We start from the raw sequence: 23,689 nt of genomic DNA, 5'->3' as shown, positions 1-23,689 counted from the left end.
TAAGCCACCCAATCTGTGGTACTTTGTTACAGGAGCCGTAACAAACTAATATGACCAGCAAAGCCTTTGCTTTGATGTTTAGGAGCTTTGCCAAATCTTAAATTTCTAACGAAATCATGATGAGAGGTTGTCGTCAGTAGCGAAAAATTAGCCTTGATAAAGAAAACCACCATTTTCACTTTCAGGTGTAGAAAGCTAGCATTTGTGCTCATGAGTGTGGGGTGTGATGAAATACCATAAATATCCATGCTTCATATTGGGTAGAATGAAAAGCAGCCACTTGGGGGGTCAGGGGCTTGAAGACCCTGTGGGCCTTGTGAACATCAACTTCCTGGACATTTCATCAGCAGTAAAATGGGCTAATAATGCATTGTAATTTTGTGGTGGGAAATAATTGAGCTAACGTTGATGAAATACTAGGTTATATACAAGCTGTAGAGTGATATAAATGTTTTATAAGTATCATCTAATGTGAGTCATCATTTTACATGGGCTGTTTACTTGAAGGTAAACATGGAACTGGAGGTATATGAAGCTCAACTCATCCTCAGCATATGATTTGACATTAGTAATGATTTAAATACTCTCACTGTGGTTGGAGGGTGCTTTTAAAGTAAGGCCTATGAAGATGATGGAAGCCTCCCAGCACAGATGACAAAAAACAGGCATCACAGGCTTACTTTGGGTATGCTGGATTCCCCCAGCATCACATAATCAACATGGCACACAGCTGCTGCTTCCATTTGGATTTAGTGATTTCTCCATGACATATATGTCATTATGGTGTAAAAGAATCAAAGAACTTAGAAGTTAGCCCCTCTGCTGACTCGCTATCATAATAAAACCACAAACACAATGAAGTTTTCCAATAGCATTTCTTCCTCTGCTCTACCAGATAGTTGGGGTAAAAATTAAAAGTAACCTAAGTTCACTGAAAAATCTTAAAATGCAAAAGTACTAAACAAAAAGCATAATCTTCATAATCCTGTTACCTACTGCAAGTGTATCCTTTTTCTTTACATTCCCAACACAGACTGCTTTGCTAAACTGCCTACCTCAATTGGGCCAGTTTCTCAGCCTCAGCTCTACTGATATTTGGGGCTGGATAATTATTTGTTGTGGGGGCTGTCCTAGGTACACCTATCTCTATCTACAAGATGCCAGTAGGCCTCCTAGACCCTTAGCTGTGACAACCAAAAATGTCTCCAGATTGCCAAATGAGTTGCAGGTGAAATCACCAGCAACTGAGAACCACTGGTCTAGACCAAGGGAAAGATGTTTTGAGGAATCTCAGAGAAGAATGTGAGAATGAGATGAGCAGGCTGATGCTACAAAAACCTCTGTGTTCACCCTTCAGTCCTCACCTTTCTTACTTTCTTACTCCTTGGCTTGTCCTGTTGAAAGGAGGCAAACAGAGTCAGGAATCATAGGACAAATACGACCACAAAGCATGGAGTGAGAGTTGTGACTTGGAAGGATATAAGGGAGAATGGTGGGCTTATGAAGAATCCATTGCAAAAGTGGCCATGCCTTAGAGAAATAATGGAACAATTTACATTTATGTTGTTAGTCTTTTGCATTAAATTCTTATATAAGTTCTACCAGGTTGATATTATCATCCTCACTTTATATCAAAATGTTCACTGCTGTTATTTTAAGAAATGCTTAAAAAAACAGATATACAGAAACCACTCTAGAAAACATAGACTCTTAGGACTTCACAGATTTTGGATCATCCAGCACATCTCTACCTTCACTGATAATCTCTGTGAGGTTGCGGTTCAAAGATGCTAAGAGACTTGCCTAAAGTCATGGAGCTAGTTGAACTGGGACCAGAAGCACTTCCTGGTTCCCTGATCAATGCTCTTTCCACTGTCTTACTCTTCTTCAACTAGGGCAGAATTTCCCCTCTATTCACATTATAAGACACACCCTAAAGATCCTGGTTCATATCTTAATAAGACAGTTTGTTCGACATGTTTATAAATATACAATGAATTTTGTCTTTGAGTTTGTTTATACAACTGTGGTGTCATAGCTAAGTAGAGGCCTGTGGTTGTCTATTGTCCCAATAAAGGAAGGAAGAGATGGTTTAAAGGAACAAGCATGTCCCAGTAGGGTTCCCTGTATCACCCAATTCCTTAACTTACCTTATGAGGCTCCCCAGTTCTGCCCTGGGATGCTTTTGCTACCTGATCTCTCTCCACTTACTTGCCCTGCTTGAGCTCTGTGCCTTTGTCCCTATCACTCCCCACAACTGCAACTCCAGCTTCCCCTCCTTGCCCATCAATCAAGTGGAAAGTCTCCTTTCAAACAAATTTCCCATCTAATCTCCTTTATGAGCATTTTCCACCTACCTGACACTGCCATGAGGTTGCACTTTGAGTCTTTCTATTAATGTGTTCCAATGTGTACTCTGTGTGTATCAGGTTGGAGATGGGCTCTAAGACGTTGTGTGTCCTTGTATGAGTGTGATGTCAAGGTCTTCAGTCTCTCTCTCTTTCTCTCATAGAGTACCATGTGTAGTTGTGTAATAAAGGCTTTAAGAAGTGCTATGGCACAGGGGCCCATTGACATGTTTTATCTTATCCTTTCTTAAACTTACTTAACATGTATTTTTTTAAGCATTCCTATTTGCTGTCAAAGAACATGGTGCCTTAGGAGATGCCATTTTACATCAATGAGTGTTTCAAACATTTATTTATGATAATTTTAATAAATATAAAAAGCAATTAGTTGTTTTAAAATAATTATATTTTAATTATTAATATTATTTTAATGGCATGTTGCCTTAGACGTTTCTGTTTTGACCAATCCAGGTAAAGCACTTAGCATATAGCTTAACACATAGTAAGTACTAAATAAATGTGGGCCATTATGAATAAAAAGTTGCAACTTTGTGTCTCCCTGACAAATATATGCATATCCTAATATGTATAAAAGTGTGTTTGTGTGTACACGTGTATGGCACTGCGGCACACATTGCTTATTCCAGGCATAGGCTGGTCATTGCTCACAAAGAGGCTCAGCATCTATCTCCCAATTTAGAATCTAGTCCAGGTAACCAATGAGTATGGATTTTTTTCAAATAATGGAATGTATTTTATACAGGGTACATTGAACCTCAGGAGACTTTTGTTTAAAACTCTATTCCTAATACAAACTTGATCCCTTACTTTATGTGGTGTGATAACTTTTTCGTTTTTTAAAAGGCCAACATAGATCCAAATTATAAGACAATTAAAATGTATAAGAAAGTATCATGTTAAAAAAGGTTAAAAAATTCTCTTATATAACCATTACAATTGATGTAATTTTATAATTATTTTTGCAAAAATAATGACTTCCCCCCTCAAATTTTGTTGAATTTAAATATAAGATTTTAGAGAGTAACTACACATATGATAAATGAGCATTCGTGTAGGGTGAAACGTTCATTTTCAATGCAGGGACCGTTGACACATTATCTCTTACAGCCTTGGAGGCTCTATGCTTGGCAAAACATTTTAATTCAGATTTATTAAATAAAGATTTTGCTAAAAATTACATACCTTCCAGGCATGGGACACTGCTACATTTTGGACATTTGCCAAATATCAAAGACTAATTATTAGTTATATCACGTGTGTGTGCATAAGAAATTCTTAAATGCATGGCCTGACATACAGAATAAACTAAAACCTGCATATTTTTTCCCTATCAAGATTAAACAAGAAAACCATTTTTAGCATGCAAAACCTTCCTCTGAGACAAGCCCGAGATCACTGACAGGAAGGTGCGTTCACTGAAGTTCAGCTTTTTTAGTCCTTTTAGTCCTCTTAATCCCTTTCCTACCACTCCCCTTTTAGTGAAGCAGGCAGACCAGCCACCTCCTCCCCAGGTCCTATGGGCTCTTATGCTGAAAGATTTGCATTTCAAAGGCCTAAATAGGTAGTACCAAAAAGTGGCATTTTGATGACATTTTTGACATATACAAGAGAGACGGTTTTTAAAAGTTGTCCTTTTAGTAATCTTTCATATCTCTCCACTGTCATAATATTTAACACATGACAATGAAATAAGTTTGTCTGCCTTCCTTTGTGTCACATAAGCTCTTGGAAAGTAGGTACATCTTATTCATCTTTGCATCGCATTCTCCACCCAGTGTCAGGCATGCAGAAATGCTGAATAAATGGTCTGCACTATGAACGCATACACCTGCATATTCATAAGGCCTGGACTGCCTTCACAACCAGCCCATGAATCTTACCTGGTCAAATTCAGGACAGAATCAATCTGGACCAAGAGTTCAGAAAACCAGAATATGAATCCTGTTAGTTGCTTCCAGGATCCCTGGGTTTGTCACTTCAGTCTGATTCTCACTTTCCCCATCTGCTAGCAAAGGGTCTTGATACAAGTAAGGTTATTTCTATAAATATTTTCAACAAATATTTATCCAAGAGTGGCCTAAAATAATTCAACAAAATATTTTATATCTACTAAATTGTACCATAATATATTTGTAGGGTTACTAGTGGATGCTGTTTATTAAGTGAGCTTTGATCAATGGGCATCAATGATAACTCGTTTGATATCATCATATGCGCTGCCAGCCACTGGAAGAAGCTAAAATGAAACCAAAGATTGATCATTAAGTTTCCATCAGCACTTTGGACTCTATTCTTTTCCTTCATGGTCGCTGTTATTTTATGTGATGTATTCCCTGTGTTTTCTTTAATGCATTCTCTATACTGCTCTTCATGAATGTGTCAGAACACTAGGGCTGGTTGGAAAAATTATATCTTTTTCTTAACTAAATATTTTTTTTATTGCATTTTAGGTTTTGGGGTACATGTGCAGAACATGCAAGATAGTTGTATAGGTACACACATGGCAGTGTGTTTTGCTGCCTTCCTCCCCTTCACCCACATTTGGCATTTCTCCCCAGGCTATCCCTCCCCAGCTCCCCGCCCCCACTGTCCCTCCCCTATTCCCCCAGTAGACCCCAGTGTGTAGTACTCCCTTCCCTGTGTCCATGTGTCTCATGCTTTTTTCTTGGTTTAATTAAACACAGGCAGTTATTTGGAGGATTTCTATGTTATCTGAGCATCGTGGTGTGGTTAAAGAGTGGTAGCCTAGAAGTTAAGAGATTCGAAATTGAGTTCTGTTGCTGTCAATCAATATCTGTAATAGTGTAAATTTCTTTATATCTTTGGGCCTTCATTTTCTCACTTGTAAAGACCATGGAAAAGAGTGTCTTCTAACTATGATATTTATTGCCCTATAATGTCATTGTAAAGACAGTTTCAAAAGTATTGGTTGAACAAATTATGAAAGTAATGACATATTGCTATACTTAATTTCTCTTGTACATGTCAAACATAAAAAGGGGCCACTTTATGAGAACCTGTGAGCAAATGGCATTGTCATGCTATACTAATGCTTATCTTAAAATCAATGTGACTTCATTGTTCATCCCACAAAATAATTTGTCAGCTACCAAAATCAACAGTGACCTTCATCAGCTACTTACTTCTTCAAGGTCTGACCAAGAGCCACTAATATCAATCTAAGGTAACACGTACTGCATATAAATTACATGTTACACTGAAAAGGGAAAAATTGGACAAAACTTTTATTTTCCACACTGACACTGATAGTCAATGTGAAGTGACTTTGTACAAGCAACCAGGAAGAGTTTTATGACTCACAAGAACAAGACTTGCAGAATGTACAAGTTCCCGAGTAATTGTTCTCAGTAATGTGCTTTGCTTATCAGAGTGCTAATAGGTTGGATCTGCTCTTTTCTGATACACTCACTGTTTTCTCCTAATGCTCAATCGCTGGAGCATTAAGTAGAATGCTATTGAAAAATAGGAATGATTTTGCAAGGGTGTAGTCTGGTTTGTTTCTTTCATAGTAAATGGATTGCATATCTCTTGTACTCAAATAAAATAATGTTTATGTACTTCTTTGAGTACTCTCTCTCCCTGTAGGAGGATTTCTGTGCTAAATGCATTGAGATACCCAAATGCATTGGTTAACTTTATTAATCCACTGATATTTCCTAAAGTGGTTTGGGGGCCTAATGTAGCTGTAGGGAAGAAGGCATATATATCACTTTTGCTATTGTTATGCAGCCTAACAACTGCCGTGATTTTGCTGTATAAAGACTATCATTTACAGGTGTAACTGGTACATTGAAGGAAAGTGCATATTTAAAGTAGGCATGGAGTATATGAATTTACATACCGTCAGTACGTGAAATCAGAAAACACAGCTAAAATGTTCTTAAATGTGAATTAAAAGCATGGAGGTAGGGAAATTCTAGTGTGGGTTAATTCAACAGCTCAGTGGCATTCATCTAGGTTCTATTTTTCCATCTTACCACTCTGCTACCATGGGTATGTTGGCTTCAACTTTATGGCTGCAAGACAGCTTCAGCAGATCCAGATGCCACCCAGCATTGTCCAAAACACTCTCCTTTCCTAGTAGAACTTCTTATACAGCTCATTGGCTAGAATTGGGTCCCATGCCGATTTCTAAATCAGTCATTGCCAACAACTACAACAAGAAATTCATGATTTCATAACTTAATTAGAAATCACATAGAAGTGCTAAGGAAGATTCATATTTCTACCCACAGTACCTTGAACAAAATTGTGGTTCTGTTGAAGAAAGAAAATTATACCTGTTGGCAACCAAAATCATTCATCACATTGACCAAATAGCATAACAAAATTCAGGGATGTTTATTTAGGAATTCATGTATCAAATGTTACTAAAGTATTACATGATAGTCTTTATATATTCATTTTGCTTAAAAATATGTAAGTGGACAGATAAATAGAAGCATATTTATTTTTTAAATGATTTAACTTTTCGGATTTAGATCCTGTTTTTAAAATCTTTATTGCATTTATGTTTATGTGATGTTCTTTCAGATGAACATTATTTGAAATACATGTACTTCCAATGAGTTAAGCTTGACGTTGCATGGCGTCAAGAAGAAAGGACAAAGTATGTTTTACTCAGTATTGTACTGATATTAGAAGGTGTCATTCAGACTTATTGATGAATTCTGCACTTATAGACACGCATGGCTATCTACAGGGTGCTTAGGTGAGCATAGAATAGCAAAAAATGGAAATTAGTATGATTCCATGTTGACTCTTCAGTCATCATGAAAGTCAACATTCACAATCTCACCTAGAGGTTTTCAAATTATGCTTCAAGTGATAATAAAATTCTGGGGAGATGCTTCAGTAATTCTGATAACAATGTGTTTGAACTTACTTTGAGGTATATCTTAAAATCTATTAAAAAGCATATTAAATATCATATACTAATGTATTATCAAATTTTAACATGTTGAAGATTATCAACCTGTCCTGCTAGTTAAATTATTTTAGGGAGCAAACCTCCTAATGAATCACTGCAGACATAACTACAAAGAATTGGTTTTCTTATAAACTGTCATTTATTATAAAAGTTGTAATTCTACACTGGTCTCGCTCTTCTTGGTTTAGGCTTGCACATGTACAAGTGTGAAAAATGGTACCATTGCTACTACTGTGTATGTATTTTTTGATTAATTTAATTCCAAGCAAGACTCAGGCACTTTGTGGTACAGAATAGCTCGTGCACACGTGATGGAAGTATTGCAGTTTAGATGGCTATGTAATGAGTTAAGGGTTTAGGTACTTACCTTTTGTGTTTAAGATGTTGTGTTAGTCTGCCATGGCTGCCATAACAAGATACCATAGACTAGGTGGCTTAAACAACAGAAATGTATTTTCTCATAGTCCTGGAAGTTTGAGATCAAGGTGCTGGCTTGGTTGAGTTCTGGGGAGGGCTCTCTTCCTGGCTTGCAGAAGGCTGTCTTCTTGCTGTGTCCTCAAATGGTGGAGAGAGAGGAAGCAAGCTCCTGTGTTTCTTATACAGACACTAGTCTCATAATGAGGGCCCCACCCTCATGATCTTATCTAGCCCTAATTGTCCCCAAAGACCCATCTTCAAACATCATCACATTGGGGGTTAGAGTTCCAACATAAAAACTTTGGGGAAACACATTTGGTTCATAGCAGGTGATAAAAGATTACACCAGGTGAGAGGTACTGTAATGGTTCAATTTTTAGACAAAAAAAGTTTCTGTCTGCCTTCTCTTAGACTCCTGGATCAATGTAATTAAGAATATTGCAAGGCAAATTGTTAAATTATCATTCACAATTTCTTGAATGATTCATATTTTTTCCAGTTCTCTACAATTAAAATGTACTACATAAATAAGCTAGGAAAATGACAGAAGGACTATAATTATTTCAAATGTTTGTATAAATATGGACTATGTTATTATTTACTTTATAAATATATGTAATAAATTTATATTAAATAAATGATTTACTTTATAAATAGCTACCATATATAATACATCTAATATAAATATATTTACTATAAATGTATATGTGATAGCTATTTATAAAGTAATTTATTTTACTGTAATCATTTTTAGGTACTTCACTTCCATTTATTTCTTTTGAATAAGCAGTTCAATGTAAAAATGCTGATCTAATCAAAAGTTTTAGAAGGAAAATCATGGAGAAGAGGGATACAGTGGAACCGTTCAGAGATTAGGTTGCAACGTATGCCTCGTGTGGATTCTTATTTTTTAATCATACGATTTATGGTGGACCAGATACAGTAGCTCCTGCCTGTTATCCCAGCACTTTCGGAGGTTGAGGTAGAAGGATCACTTGAGCCCAGGAGTTAAAGAACAGCCTGGACAACATAGTGAGGCCGCCAGGTATAGTGGTGTGCATCTGTATTTCCAGCTACTCGGTAAGCTGAGGTGGGAAAATCACTGGAGCCCAGGAGTTTAAGGCTGCAGTAAGCTATAATTGCACCACTGCATTCCAGCCAGGGCAACAGAGAAAAACTGTCTCTAAAATAAGTAAATAATATTCTTGGTGCATAATATTTTGGCTTTAAGATTTCAGGGCATTTCTCATGATAATCTGGACCGTTTCTACTTTGTAGGAAAGTATATAACATTGCTAACTTAGAGGGTCTACGTGAGTCTATGGAATCTGTAAACTCAAATGCTCAAGGTAGACAGCCAGGAGGGAGGAGGTACAAACATCCCCCAGGCTCTGTAAGATCCACTCCACCAAAAGGAAGCAACAGTTTTCATTTGCTTGTTTATTTATTTATTTTGTACAGAGGTCTGAAAGAGTATCTTTGTGTCTTTGGGGTTAAATTAATTTCAAAGTCAATTTGACTCTATTAATTCAGTAGAAACATGGGTTAAAACTTGAATGTCTGATTCTCAAATCCAGCAATTACTGGGCACATGTAAACTTCCTTTGGTCTCTACTCAGTCGTTCAACTTCTTAGACTATTAATGTGCAAGATGAAAAACAAGTGTGTATTTTTTCCCCCTCAGGGAGGATGAATTGGCAATATTTTAGTAGCCAGTCATAATTAATTTCAAAATGTTCACCATACCTCTCACTGTTACTCTTGAAGGCTTTGTCGGTGTTAATTGGGAAGACGTGTGTGTGTGTGTGTGTGTGTGTGTGTGTGTGTGTATACACACACACTAATCTATACTTATATATATTCCATAAGCACATCGCACATATAAATACATACATATTTGCCAAAAATGAAAAGCTGTGTAGAAGGGTTAATAGTTTGCCATATGGAAGCAGTTTGGGACAAAGCATTTGAAAGTATTTGGTAGAGAAAACTCTACTCTTAGGCTCAGATAAAGACAAGCTGTTTCTTAAAAAGGATTCTTATTGCTACATGCATGCCCATCAATGGGAGGATAAGTGGGTACCTGTATCATAATTGCTATTTTCTGTGGATTGTGAAACCTCAAGTTAGCATCAGGAGGGAAATGACAAAACCTAAAGCAGGAAAGGAAACAGGATTGGACTAGAGGAAAACATTTGTAGAAGGTGCAGAAGGTGTGCAGAATTTAGTGAGCTTTTTTTAAAAAACAATAAAAGTATGTTTTTTTTAAAGGAAACATTGGAAAGGACTAAACTGAGTGACTGAACATCTAGTAACTTCTTATGTATAACCTTCAAAATTTGTGTTTTAGAGAAATTTTAATAAAGTGAAGACAATCTACATTTTTATACATTCTTGATGCTACCATGAAGTAGTGATGGGAAACGGGAAATCAAGATGTTAAAGGTGTCAAAGCTACCAACTGATCACTTTTATCCAATTCGCCGCAGCATTTTCACTATCCTCACTGAAGGCAAATCATGCCATTCACCTTGCGACCCTTTCTCCAGCATAGGTGCCTCTCAGCAGACTTTGAGCTTAGTTTATTTTGGCTTTATTTCCGATAGAATCATTGGCCCTCACAAGGCCCCTTTTCATCAACGTAATAATAATAATAAATCCTGAAAACAAATCAAGGGAGTTATCAAAACCTAGTCACAGTTAGTAGCACTTGTCAGACATCCAGGCTGACAAGATTAGGGACTGTTTGCTTATTCTGAAGAAGTTGGGTTTTTTCCTTTTCTTTCTTTCTTTCTTTCTTTTTTTTTTTTTTTGGAGTAAAACAGCTGTTGCAGATGGAGGTATTCCGCAAGCATGACTCAAGCACAGTATTGTGTGAAAATGCAACCAAATCATATCCTATTTTTACCACAGTGCTACATTTGTTAAGAAAAGATGCAATATATACCTAATATTTGCAAGATTTGGAATCAGTTTTGTGGACTGTATTGTGCTTGGTGATTTACGAATTCTAAGATACCAAGTGTGGTGTAGGCAAATATGAATACTTTTGCTAATTTGTGGCTTTTTGCCATGTTGCTGTAGCAGTATTTTTTATGTTAGTCTATTTCTTGATAACCATTTAACTTTATTTTATTTATGTCTAAATTCTTATGAACCATTGATATTTCTTAATTCATGAATGTATACTTTTTATTTTTGAGGGAAAGGGAAGAGAACAAAATGGTACATGGTGAAGTATGAGTATGTTTTGATTTTTCTTCTCAGATTTAAAGAAAACATGCATATCTACATATCTTAACTCAGTCACCGTTCCAAAATATGGAATTTTGTCATTTTTCAAACCTTTTCCCAGAAAACAGCCCTATTTGTGCCCTCTAGTGGTAGATGCATAAATTTATGCAGTAAGTCAGAAAAACCTGCCTCTTCTTTTTCTTTGGGTGCATAATGATTCAGCATTCAAATAACTAAACAGTGTTAACCCATAACTATACTTAAAGAAAAATCCTATGTCATTGAGCTTAATGTATTTTCCAAATGCATTACAATTATATATTGAAGAAATAAGCCTGGCACTTATCTAGCCAGAGAAAGTTCTGAGATAACAAAAGTACAACTCCTCATGATTTTTAGGTTCATTTGTCCAGCAAAATGCTGTTTTTCTTTGAGAAAAAGTAAGCACATTTTCCACAAATGCATTTTCTCTTCTTGGCATCTATTTTTAAAAAACCCTTCTAAATTGCTGCAATAGTTCATAAACTATTTCTTATTTTTGCACTGATGGGTGTCACTAGAAAGCCATGTGAAAGAGAAAACTGTCTTGCTTAACATAGCAATAGGTGACGCTGATAGAAAAGGCCCAAATAGAAAGGGCTCTTCAGCTCATGGCTTCACTAAACATTTGCTGGATGGAGAACTAGTTCTGTGTCCTGCCTCTGAAACAGCCACTGCCTTCATTCAGCACGTCTGTTTTCTTACGTGACCAAAGTTGATTGGGCCAGGAATGGACACCTTATCAAAACCAAGCCAACTAGAATCCTCCCCTGGGATTTCTGGAACTAGCACTGAGAAAGAGAGTAAGTGTATTTCTAGTATAGGAAGCCCTACAATTTATTTTCTGGAAAACTGCTGGTAGTCATGTTTACTGCTAAATGGTGGTGAGTTAAGAATGGGAAAGAAAATTTCAGTGGCATCCATGCCTCTGGTTTCTGTGGCTGGGATCCAGCTGTCTGCCCTTCCTACAACCCCGCTTTTCTCTTGCTTTTCTGGTTAATTTGTCGTTGGATTTGGTAACACAATAAATTGTTTTCTTTTGTTTTTGAGATGGAGTCTCATTCTCTTGCCCAAGCTGCAGTGCAGTGGCACGATCTCGGCTCACTGCAACCTCTGCCTCCTGGATTCAAGCAATTCTCCTTCTTCAGCCTCCTGAGTAGTTGTGATTACAGGCGTGCATCCCCACGTCCAGCTAATTTTTGTGTTTTTATTAGAGACAAGGTTTCACCATGTTGTTCAGGATGGTCTCGAACTCCTGACCTCGTGATCCGCCCTCCTTGACCTCTCAAAGTGCTAGGATTACAGGCTTGAGCCACTGCACCCGGCCACAATAAATTCTTAGTATGCTTAGGTTAATTTCAGTTTGAGTTTAGTTTCTATCACTTTTTGCCAAAGTAATACGACAATACAACAAGGCATGTTGTCAGATTTATTCTTGAATTCTCTCATAACCCAGTTTATAGATTGAGTATTGACAGAGAAATCAGAGGCAGAGTTTCTGCTAAAGTGTCAGGGAGTTTCCTTAAAAAAATTGGGACCTCTTTCATATTTATCTTGAGGTTTTATGAAGTTCAATTTCTGCTACTTTAACACTAATTAGAGGTATCGACTTTTTCTTTAAACACCTTGATTCTCCTATTTTCTCACTCCCCTTACCCAAATAGATAATCATAAATCACAGTCACACTGGAGTTCCTTCATAGCTATCTGTTACCTTTTGCTGGTAGTTTTCAGCCTTTTATCTCCAAAATAGTGGAATAATACACTTTGTCTCTTTTTGAAGTAAAAGTTGGAGAGAAAAATATAAAAATCTCTGGGTGGCTTGCCACACATTTCTTTTGAATCTGAAATGATCCAACATCAGACATTGTGCCTAGTACATAGAAAGCATTGAGTCTGTTTTGGTGAAATATAATGGCAAAACTAGTTAACATTTATTGAGTATCTACTACATACCAGATATTGTATTGGGCAGTCATTTATTTATTACCAGTTAAAGTTTTAGCTTTTACAACTTTTTTGAACACCTTTCAAAGCTTCTGTATTATCTTCACTATAAATGAGCAGGGTTGGAGGGCTTGCCCAAGGTCACACAGCTAATAAGCTGCACATTCTCCCAATCTTACTACACTGTCACCATTCTTCACCCAAGCACCAAACATGGATGTGTCACCACTTTAATGGGTCTTGAAGGGTTTGACCTAAAGCTGCTACCATAAATTTGATGTTATATTAAAGCTAGTATGGTAATGATATTTATGTGAAATTTTCAATCCACTGTGTTTCATGCAAGACAATTACATGACAGTGAAAATATCTGGGATATCAGGCACTCCTGGAAGGCGCACTGTTCCTGCCTTGGCTTGGTTTGTAGCATGCTGGCAGGTGGAGGGGTTGAGTGGGTGAATTTGTTCCTGTAGCTCTCCAGCCCGTAGCATGAAGCTGCTGAAAGCTTCTTGGGATACAAACATCTCGGTCTTTCCTCATTTCTTCACATAACTGATTACTCTGATTTTCTCACTCCTCAGCCCAGTACTCTCTAATTCTAGGAATTAAGTACCTATTCTAGCTTCTTCTCCTTCCATCCTTAACTAGAATGATCTCTTCCATGCCATCCCCACCTCCACAGTGATTCAGCCATCATCCATGGAGCATTGCTCATGGGACATATGAGGCGATCAGTGTGGACCCATTCTTTGGATTAATAACATTAATAATAATCATCATCTTATCATTAGCTAATCACTTTTGCTAAGCATTTTACATATTTTATCACTAATCATTATATCAGTCCTACAAGATATATGATATTTTCCATTTCTCTGTTTTTTTTTTTTTTTTGTTGTTGTTGTTGTTCTAATTTTTGAGACAGTCTCACTCTATCACCCAGGCTGGAGTGCAGTGTCATGCTCTTGGCTCACTGCAACCTCTGCTTCCTGGGTTCAAGTGATTCTCATGCCTCAGCCTCCCAACAAACTGGGACTACAGGTGTGCACTACCACACCTGGCTGGCAGTATTTTCTATTTCATAGGTGAGAAAACTGAGACTCAGATGAGTTATTAGCTTTCAAACTCCTCTGAGCTCCGATGTGGAAGACCCAAGATTCACACTCAGGTCTGCTGCTCACAGGGATTATACTACCTTTACAAGGGCAACCCTTTCTGCCTACACAAAAGGCAACAGGGATGCTGGAATACATTGTTTGGATGGAACTCGTAGCAAGGCTGTCAAAGGGAATTCTATATATTGGGCAATACAAACCATGACTTTTGCTTTAAAATGTGCATAGTGATAAATAATTAAAAAGCACATAGTACTCAGAAAGCTCATAGTTTTACATTTGACTATAGATCCCAGAGTAATTACAAAGTAAGAATTGAAACACTAAAACACAGTTTTACCATATGAAAACAATACCAAGTATGAGCATTTATGTAAGCTGCTAACCATTTGTGAACAGTTCCCATGTTGCACAATAACCTTGCTTCATAGAATGGCACATTTATTGCTAGAAATTAGCACCCTTTAATTTGCCCAGCCCCTTCTGTTCAAGAGCAAGTGCCTGGTGTCCTCTCCTCTGTCTTGTTTAGGACACTGAAGGGCTTCCTCAGTGGCCGAGGCATTGGATGGACTGATGCCTCACACCCTCCCCTTCCCTGTGGGCCACTCATGTGTTGCCACTCTGGCCTTGGATGGCAAGATCTAGCTCTGCCCTCTCTTCCATGTTTCCCAGGAAACTTGTCCTGCACCATCACAGATACTGTACTATTGTGTTATTTTCTTTTAGGGCCATAGTTAGGTCCCGTCCTTCAAGTGGGTAAGGCTTCGTCTGAAAACAATGATGGTCTCATTGCCAATCAATGAAAAGTATGAGTCGTGAGATAAAACATGGTGACCCAAGAGGTGGGCCTCAGGCCAGGGCAATGGAAGAGAAAAGCACTTGCCCTAGGCTTGGGATTTTAAGTGGGACAGTCCACTTTGCATCATAAGGATGGTCCATTTTCCATCATAAGGACTTATTGGTACTTCAGTGTCTGGGTCCACCTGAGATCCCAGTCCTAGGCCAAGTAGTTTTCTCCTCCATTGCCCTGGCCTGAGGCCCAAGTCCTGTGTCACCATGTTTTATCTCGGGACTCATACCTTGCATTGATTGGCAATGAGACCATCATTCTCTTCAGACAAAGCCTTACCCACTTGAAGGATGTGACCTAACTCACAGTAACACAATAGTACAATGTCTATAAATTTCCCAAGGTTTGTGTTATCACACCTGAAGGGTACAGATGTATCATGACTACAGTTCATTTAGACAAAGACATTTTGAGAGTAAAATGAAGAATTATTAGTTATTATGCCCGGACGGTAAACAAAAACTAGGATGTATGTTTCACCTACAAATTCGGGGTGTTGACAGCGCAGAACAGTTTGCTCGAATTGCACCAAGCTTAAGTCCATTTCTTTGTAAGGACTCCTCATCTAGGTTTATAAATTACCAGAATCCAGTCTTATTTGGGACATATCAGACATATGACCAAATACCTTGGTTGCATATTTTTTTTATTGTGGAATAATCTACAGCCTAGACACCTATGTGTAGTTTCGAGATACTTTTGCTCAAATAATTTTATTTGCTTACGTGGAAAACATCTCTAGGAGATAAGCTTGCAGTTAGTTTTGCAAACTCAATAAACAGTACTTAGTCATAATTTTGGCTTTTAACCTTTGTCGATTATCTTGTTTTGGTTACCAAGAGGGATAGATGCCTGAGATGAGGTTGCTTCAGCCTGAATATATTGTGATCACTGGAACAACAATGAAAAGTTGGGTTTATCGTAGAGTGCCCAAAAAACAGTGTTGAAGGCATGGCTGTTGTGTTTGTATAAGAGCACAGAGAAGCAACCACACCACATTAGTATCCAAACTTTAGCATAGTTTAAGAGTGACCTCATTGCTGTTTCTAAAATATAATGAGCAGAATGGCCTACTTTCAGCTTCTTATCAGTGTCACAAAGTTTGTGAATGTTGTTTGACTAAGCAATCTAATGTCCCAGGTTTTCTCCCTGGCTTGATAAAAGCTCCTTGACTGGTCGATTAGCCAAGTATGGGAGAAAGGCAGGGCATGGCTGTGGATCATTTTTTTTTTTATTTTTTTAATCTGGCATAAATCAAATACATACAAGCTAGTCAAGATAAACATGGAGAAGAAGATGCCACTTGTATTTTGCTAACTGAGAACAGTACATTTCCATATTCAGATCAGTCATCCTTACTTTGGATTATTTCGTATTTCAAGCCTATGGACTCAGTTTATTAATCTCAGGGTTTTTTTTTCTTAGAATTATTTAGTCCGTGGGCTGCTTTACAGCTAGGCTTGCTGCCTATGTTGATCCTAGAACTAATTCTTCCAAGAGGAGCATTGTGGTTGCTATAGTGCTTTTTGCAATTAAAGCAATTTGAATCAGGGAGCCCATTTTCCAAGCAATGTTGTGGGTGTGTTGGAGCTGATTATTTTCATTGTTATTATGGGACACATGAGCTCAAATCTGTAATGAGACTACCTGAGTCCAGCCTTGGATCTGCCACTTAATGTGCTATCTTGGACATGCCTTCTAAACCTCCCATCCTCAGTTTCTTCATCTAAGTATTATGATAATAATACTTACTTCACAGGGTTGCTCTAAGGATTCCATGATTTAAAAGGCATATAATTGATAAACTAGTACTTGGAGTCTAATAAGTTCACAATAAAACATTTGCATTCCAGATATGAATAATATTTTTATTGTTAAGGTATAAAATGACACAGAATGGAGCATTACATTTTAAAATTTTATCATTATCATTAAGCTAAAGAGTTCTGGTTCATAATATTATATATTACTTCCAAATATCTTACTTCTTTTAGGGAATATAGTTCTCCAAAGCTAATGCATCAAGATATGTAAATTAAATAAAAAGATTTATGCAAAATTCTGATTTAAAATTTCACTGGGGCCAGGCATGGTGGGTCTCGTCTGTAATCCTAACACTTTGGGAGGCCAAGGCAAGTGGATCACTTGAGGTTGGGAATTAGAGAGCATCCCGGCCGACATGGTCAAACCCTGTCTTTACTAAAAATAGAAAAATTAGACACGTGCCTGTATTTCCGGCTAGTCAGGAGGCTGAGGTAGGAGAATCACTTCAACTTGGGGTGCAGAGGTTGCAGTGAGCTGAGACGATGCCACTGCACTCTAGCCTGAGCAATAGAATGACACTCGTCTCAAAACAAACCAAAAATTTCATTGGGATTGCACTTCAGATCCCACATGTAGAGAAATTCTGTTTACAGACAGTTTTCCAAACATCATAAACTCCGTCATAGAGCTGTTAACCAAAGTCTTAGTATCTTATTCATTTTTAACTCTGTGCTATTTGTAATAAAAACAACCAATTAAAAAATTTTTAATGAGAATTCCAACTTTAACTCAGATAAAGCTTTCTTGTGATTGCATTCCTGTAGATGTGCTGTTTGTTCGTATGGGTTATAGAAACTAAATGCTGCTGAGCTTTCTCATAGTGCAAGAGGACTTTGTTCCACGTAAGTGACTTCATACCAGATCTTAGTTGGGGCACGTTAAGGGATTTTAAGAGGAGGCAATGCTGTGTTCATCAAGTAAATTGTCACATTTTTCTAGTGTGTAGACTGTTCCTATGACTTTTCTCCTGTGTTTTTCTTTGTTTGTTTATTGAGATAGGGCCCTGCTTTGTCACCTAGGCTGGAGTACAATGGTGTGATCATGGCTTACTGCAGCCTTGAAGGCCTGGGCTTGTGTGATCCTCTTGCCTCAGCCTTCCAAGTAGCTAATATTATTGGTGTACACCACCACACTCTGTGTGTGTGTGTGTGTGTGTGTGTGTGTGTGTGTGTGTGTGTGTGTATGTAGAGACTGGTTTTGAACTCCTGGCCTCAAGCAATCCCTCTACTTCAGGCTCCCAAACTACTGCTGGGATTATGGGTTTGAGCCACTGAAGCTGGTTGATTTTTAGTTCAAAGAAACTTAGCCTGAGGCTACATTGAAGAAGTTTGGCTTAAGATTCTAGAAAGAACCAGAAAACATTTGTATTGATAGAGACTTTTGTTATTTAATTTAAAAATCCTTAATTAAAGCTACTTTGTAAAATGATAACCAAAAAATCTCAATTTCAAATTCCTCCATCTCAGATGCCATATCAATCACTGTAAGTTATACTCTTGTCGTTATGTTATTGAGTTTCAGCATGGGGCCCTAGACAATTAGTTCAACTTGTTACTTGGGAGGAAAGCTCTTTGCCAAGTTTATATCGTGACTTTTTTTCTCATAATTTCTATACCAAGTTGATTCAGATTAACTCTATTGTGTGCAAAGGCACAAATGCTAAGACAGTCTACATAATATTTGATGCCCATCATTACTTTCATTACTGATTACTGTGGAGGTACAATATACATGCTTGCCTATATGGGGCTGCCAATCATAGCACTGATTTTCCATCCAGGACAATTGATTATTTCAAGGTGGGCAGAAACATACCTGTATCATTCTCTTGAGCATATTTAGGAAAAGCACACAGGTCTGATCAAGCAACACTGCTTCGGGATGTTTTTCTCCAAAGCAATGGAAAGACTAAGGAGGCGTGAAAAATGGGACTGAAACAATCTAGAGCCTGACTGAACACTCTCCTCTCTCACAGGTTTTTTTCTACCATGTCCTTCGTTAGAATGTATGGCACCTGCATTTATCTGAAGAGATTTTAGTCTTCTTACAGGCAGGGACTATATCTTATTTGTCTGTTCAGTACTCAGTGTCTAGCCCATTGCCTTGTTCAAGGCATGTATACAACATATGTGTTTTAATGTAATAATACTACACAAAAAAGGTGAGAAAATAAATTGAAATGTTTGTTTATTGATTTTGTTTGTTGGTGTGTTCAGATATTTGCTTAATTTGTGTCTTGTATAGAAAGAGATCAATAAAAGTGAAGCATGTGAGTTTTCCCAGAAGAAACAGCAGGGAAATGTGTTAATAGTCCATTCCCCACGCACACTGCTAGGCTTTTGGTGCTCATGACATGGGTATTAACCTCCACTTGCAGAAACTAGGGAATTCTAAACAAGGTAGCCCATGCTCAACTCTGTCATATAACAAATAGAAGCTAAAAACATGGCTTTAGGAAGCACAAATGAAACTATCAACTAATCCACCTGATGTAAGCCAATTATCAGTTACAATTGGTCTAAAAGGTTGGGACTATTTTAAAAAGATGCAACTTAGCAAATCATGACTGATAGATTAAAACAAGTATTTTTCTCTTTCTGTGGGAAATGTTACTTTCTGAATTTCCATTTCTAAATAAGTCTTTTACTTTATGTTTTATGCTCAATAGAAATCTTTTACCATACATTTAGTCTTCTATGATATATATACACACTGCTATAATATATATACACACATATATTAGAGAACTGATTTAGCATGATCTAAATTATAGCACATTTTAATAAGACATTCATAAGTCTGATCTTCTTTTATTCCTGAAAATGTAAACAGTCTTTCATATACACCTTTTATGTACACACTTGTTTAGTTAGGAGAAGCTATTCCAACCTGGTTAGATTATTCTAAATTTTATATAATAACTATAATCAAAAAGCTATTTGGAATAGTTTGTCAGATTAAAATCAGTGCAGACCTAGAATTATAGAGGTAAAAATAATTATTTCACAATAGCTCTTCCATTAAATTTCATACTGCTGTGCTGGTGGGAAATTGTTGCTGAAAAATAAATGTGTTGAGGATAGAAAATAATGGCCAACAATCCATTTCAATATAATTGTAGGAGATGGAATAGAGGCTTTCAGTTTTGATAGCAGATGTTCCAAAGCTCCCTGCTGGCTATGTTTTCAGAGATAAATGCAACTGCTCAAATGGAAATGTATTCAGGTTCAACAAAACACCTGAAAATCTTTTTAACAATTCTACTCAGTGTTTCATCCCTCACTTTTGGATTTAATTAAAGGATAAGTAAAGTTATCTTTAGTCAAAAGAAAACCCACCAAGTGCTAGGTGTAGGGGCTCATGCCTGTAATCCCAGCACTTTGGGAGGCCGAGGCAGGTGGATTGCTTGAGGTCAGGAGTTTGAGACCAGCTTGGCCAACATGATTAAACCCCATCTCCATTAAAAATACAAAAAATTAGCTGAGCGTGGCTGTGTACACATGTAATCCCAGCTACTTGGGAGGGTGCGGCAGAAGCATTGCTTGAACCTCAAGGCAGAGGTTGCTGTGAGCCGAGATCATGCCACTGCACTCAAGCATGTGTAATTCTGTCTCAAAAAAAAAAAAAAAAAAAAAAAGAAAGAAAAAAAGAAAAAAAATCAACTTAAGAGACTGAAAACTGCCTATAACTTTTACAGGACATTTCCTATGTATCAGCATCTGTCTGTCATTCACTTCTTTAGTTTGGACTTCAGATTGAATTAACTGTGCCTCTAATTTAATACTCTATATTGAAACTGGTCTTTGCAATGTCCCTAATTTTTCTACTTATCGTTTTCTCCCTATTGTACACATCACATGCCTTAAAAATGTACTAATATGTAATGTTTTGTGTGCCTATGTTTTAAATTTACAAAAGTAGGACTGTGGTAGAAAATATTTTGTATTTTCGTCCTTCTTTTAATGTTATGTGTGTAAGATCTCCCCGTGCTGTCTCTCTGCTGCACATTATTCTGCAGGGTGCTCCCAGTATGTTTCACAATTATCCTCCCCTATGGACCCTGGGGCAACCTCTACCTCCACATTCGCACACAGGAGACCATGGAAAACATTCCCATTGTGTCTTCTGATGGATGTTGTGAGAATATCTCTGGGATATTCTCTCTAGGAGAGAGTGTGTTGTAGCTCAAAGCAAAAAAAAAAAAAAAACCTTATTTTCCCAAGTCCTGCCAATTTGATCCAGAATGGTTGCACAACTTTATATCTACACGGACATAAGAGTACTTAATTACTCATATCTCTAGTCACAGTTGGTAATATTGACTTTCCTAATTTCTGCCATTTCAATGGATCTCACATGTTATTTGATCATTTCTCACTGTTGTAATTTGTGTTTCTGTGATCACTGGTGAGTTTGAACATGAAGTTCTGCCTTAAATACTAAGAGAACTACAAAACAAGATGTGGGATGTAGTCAAATAGAACCTAGAACATGTTAGAAGATTAGGGGGAAAAATATAAACAAATTAGGTGGCAATCTCAGTGGCATTAAATGATACAGGATTTTGGAGTGTTTTATATTAATCTGAGTTGTAATATTTGACCAAAGCTTCATAAAGAAAATGGTATTCCAATTTATCCTGTTGAGATGGTTTAGAGAAAAGGCACGATTTCAGGCCAAATAACAAGAGTGAGACCATAGAGATGAGAATGAGTTGCGTCTATGGCTGAGACGGGAGACCAGGCTGGGGAGGGTAGAGGATCATGGAGGAGGCACCGTGAGCTCATCTTAGGAAGGAAGAAGCCACATCACAGAGACAATTAAAAGCTTTTATTTGCACTAATTTTAAAAAAACAATGAGAACTTCTGTAGTTTCTTTATATAAAAGCATCAGCTGAAATAGAATTTTAACTCACTCTACCTCTTTGGTTTCAAAAGACAACTAGTCACATGATGGATTTCATTATTGGCACAGGAGACACTTCACAAGTAGCAAGTACACCAGTAGCATATCCCAATCTTTCAGCTGTTCACTTTTAGAGATGTAGCCTTCATTGCCTGCTACTTTAGGGAGAAACACAAAGGAAAGACCAAGGAGGGAATTCATGTCTATAATGGGACACCAGAAACACATCAGTTGGAGATTTTTACTCTTCAATTAGTTTTGAGTCACCTCTTTAGGTGTGTTGACTGTCCACATTGAAAGAATGCACCAAGTTTTGCTATGCATATCTTCAATTGGTGGAAGTGCTATTTAAGCAAGCAAAAAGTGGGGACAAACATATTTAATTGCTCTTGGGCAACATTTACACTATGCGCAATCCTTCAGAGTAAAATCTCTGAGCATTTACTCTGTTATTGTAGTCTGCAGGTATAGTGGATTTCATTCCTGGGCTAATGGAGGCCTGTCCTTCGCTCACAGAAGCTTAAACATAGCACGCCCTCAGCTTTGTTCACTTCAACAACCTAGATCAAGACAGGTAGATATGATGTTTGAAAATGTCATCCTAGGGCATTTGGCTTTCCCTTGCATGCTATCTTTGTGCTTTATTTTTCATGTTTTTTATTTTCTACCTGTGGCAGGTAGAACAGTCATTGCCAAAATGTGTCTATAGGCTAATTCCAGAAACCTATAAATATGTTCAGTTATCTGACAAAGTGGGTATTAATTTGCAGATGGAATTTAATTTCTAATCTGCTGGCCTGAAAATAGGGAAATGATCCTGCATTATCCAGGTAAACCCAATGTAATCACAAAGGTCCTTAAAAGTTGAGAAGGGAGGCTGAAGAAGAACTCAAAGGGATGTGATGCATAAAGGATTCAACCCATCATTTAGGGCAAAGATGGAGGAGGGGACCACAAGCCAAAGAATGCAGGCAACCTCTAGAAGCTGGAAAAAAACGGGTAGACCCAGCTTCTCTGGAGCCACCAGAAAGAACACAGCTATGCCTTGACTGTTCTTCAGTGAGACTCATTTTGGACTCATTTACCTCCACTTTGCCAGTCAGACATGGGCAAACTTGTTCATCTTCCTTCCTGGGGTAGAGTTCTTGAATGGCTAACCATTATTATGAGATAGTAGGTGTTAATATGAATGAAAATAGTAATAATATTAGCCAGCAACTACTGAGCTCCTAGTATGGGCTACTATACACGGGAACTACCTTCTTAACAACCTTAAATATAAGACACCAGAACTATAACATAATAAATTGGTGAAGTTTTAAGCCACTACAATTGTGGTTATTTGTTACAAAAGTACCAGGAAACTAATGTAACACTCTATTGCTGATTTTGGCCCAAGGAAAGCACATTTTATTACCCAGTAGAATGGATCTGCAATGGAGAGCTTTAATTTGCCCAGTTGGCTCTTAATTCTTTATCAGTAAGAATTTTTGAAACTCGTGCTTTTTTTCTTCCCAAAGATAACCAGCACATTGTAAGAAATTGAGGAAGGGAAATACTCATGTAACACACATTTCTTTATTTGTGTCAAATAGAGGCAGATATCTATTCCAATAATGATAAATTTTAATGTCAATATTCTTTCCATGTTTTGCAAGAGGAGACAATTGATGCCAGGTTCAATGCTTGACCAGTATGTGGAATTCTTCTAAACATGTAAAACTGTATCACAATGAATTTATTAATGAACTGCTCTGTTTTGAAGTTTAGTCAATGTCCTCAAAAATCAGTTTGACATGGAGTGAAAAATATCCTTAACGGGAAGTTTTTATTTCATTTATTTTGAAATGGAGTCTTGCTCTGTAACTCAGGCTGGAGTGCAGTGGTGCACTCTCAGCTCACTGCAACCTTTGTCTGCCAGCTTCCAAATAATTCTCCTGTCTCAGCCTCCTGACTAGCTGGGACCACAAGTGCATTCCACCATACCTGTCTAATTTTTGAATTTTTAGTAGAGATGGGGTTTCACCATGTTAGTCA

At 37.5% G+C, this 23,689-nt stretch overlaps 1 protein-coding gene across 10 annotated transcripts in view; it reads left to right on the top strand.

Moving 5' to 3' along the window:
- The window catches only part of FGF14 (fibroblast growth factor 14), a 686,012-nt gene that overhangs the window by 245,057 nt on the left and 417,266 nt on the right, over window positions 1-23,689 (top strand). Inside the window, exons 1-2 of one of the 10 annotated variants that reach the window (XM_078326777.1) lie at window positions 9,925-17,588; window positions 22,111-22,226. The exons of 8 other annotated variants lie outside the window; for them this stretch is intronic. The gene's annotated coding sequence lies outside the window, so the exon portion shown is untranslated. Of the gene's footprint in view, window positions 1-9,924; window positions 22,227-23,689 lie in introns of those variants that run through there. One more of the 10 variants, XM_078375894.1, reaches the window with a different exon arrangement.

The sequence above is a fragment of the Callithrix jacchus genome, chromosome 1 (assembly GCF_049354715.1).
Source record: "Callithrix jacchus isolate 240 chromosome 1, calJac240_pri, whole genome shotgun sequence".
NCBI classification, from domain to species: Eukaryota; Metazoa; Chordata; class Mammalia; order Primates; family Cebidae; genus Callithrix; species Callithrix jacchus.
This window is presented reverse-complemented; position numbering and strand designations above follow the sequence as displayed.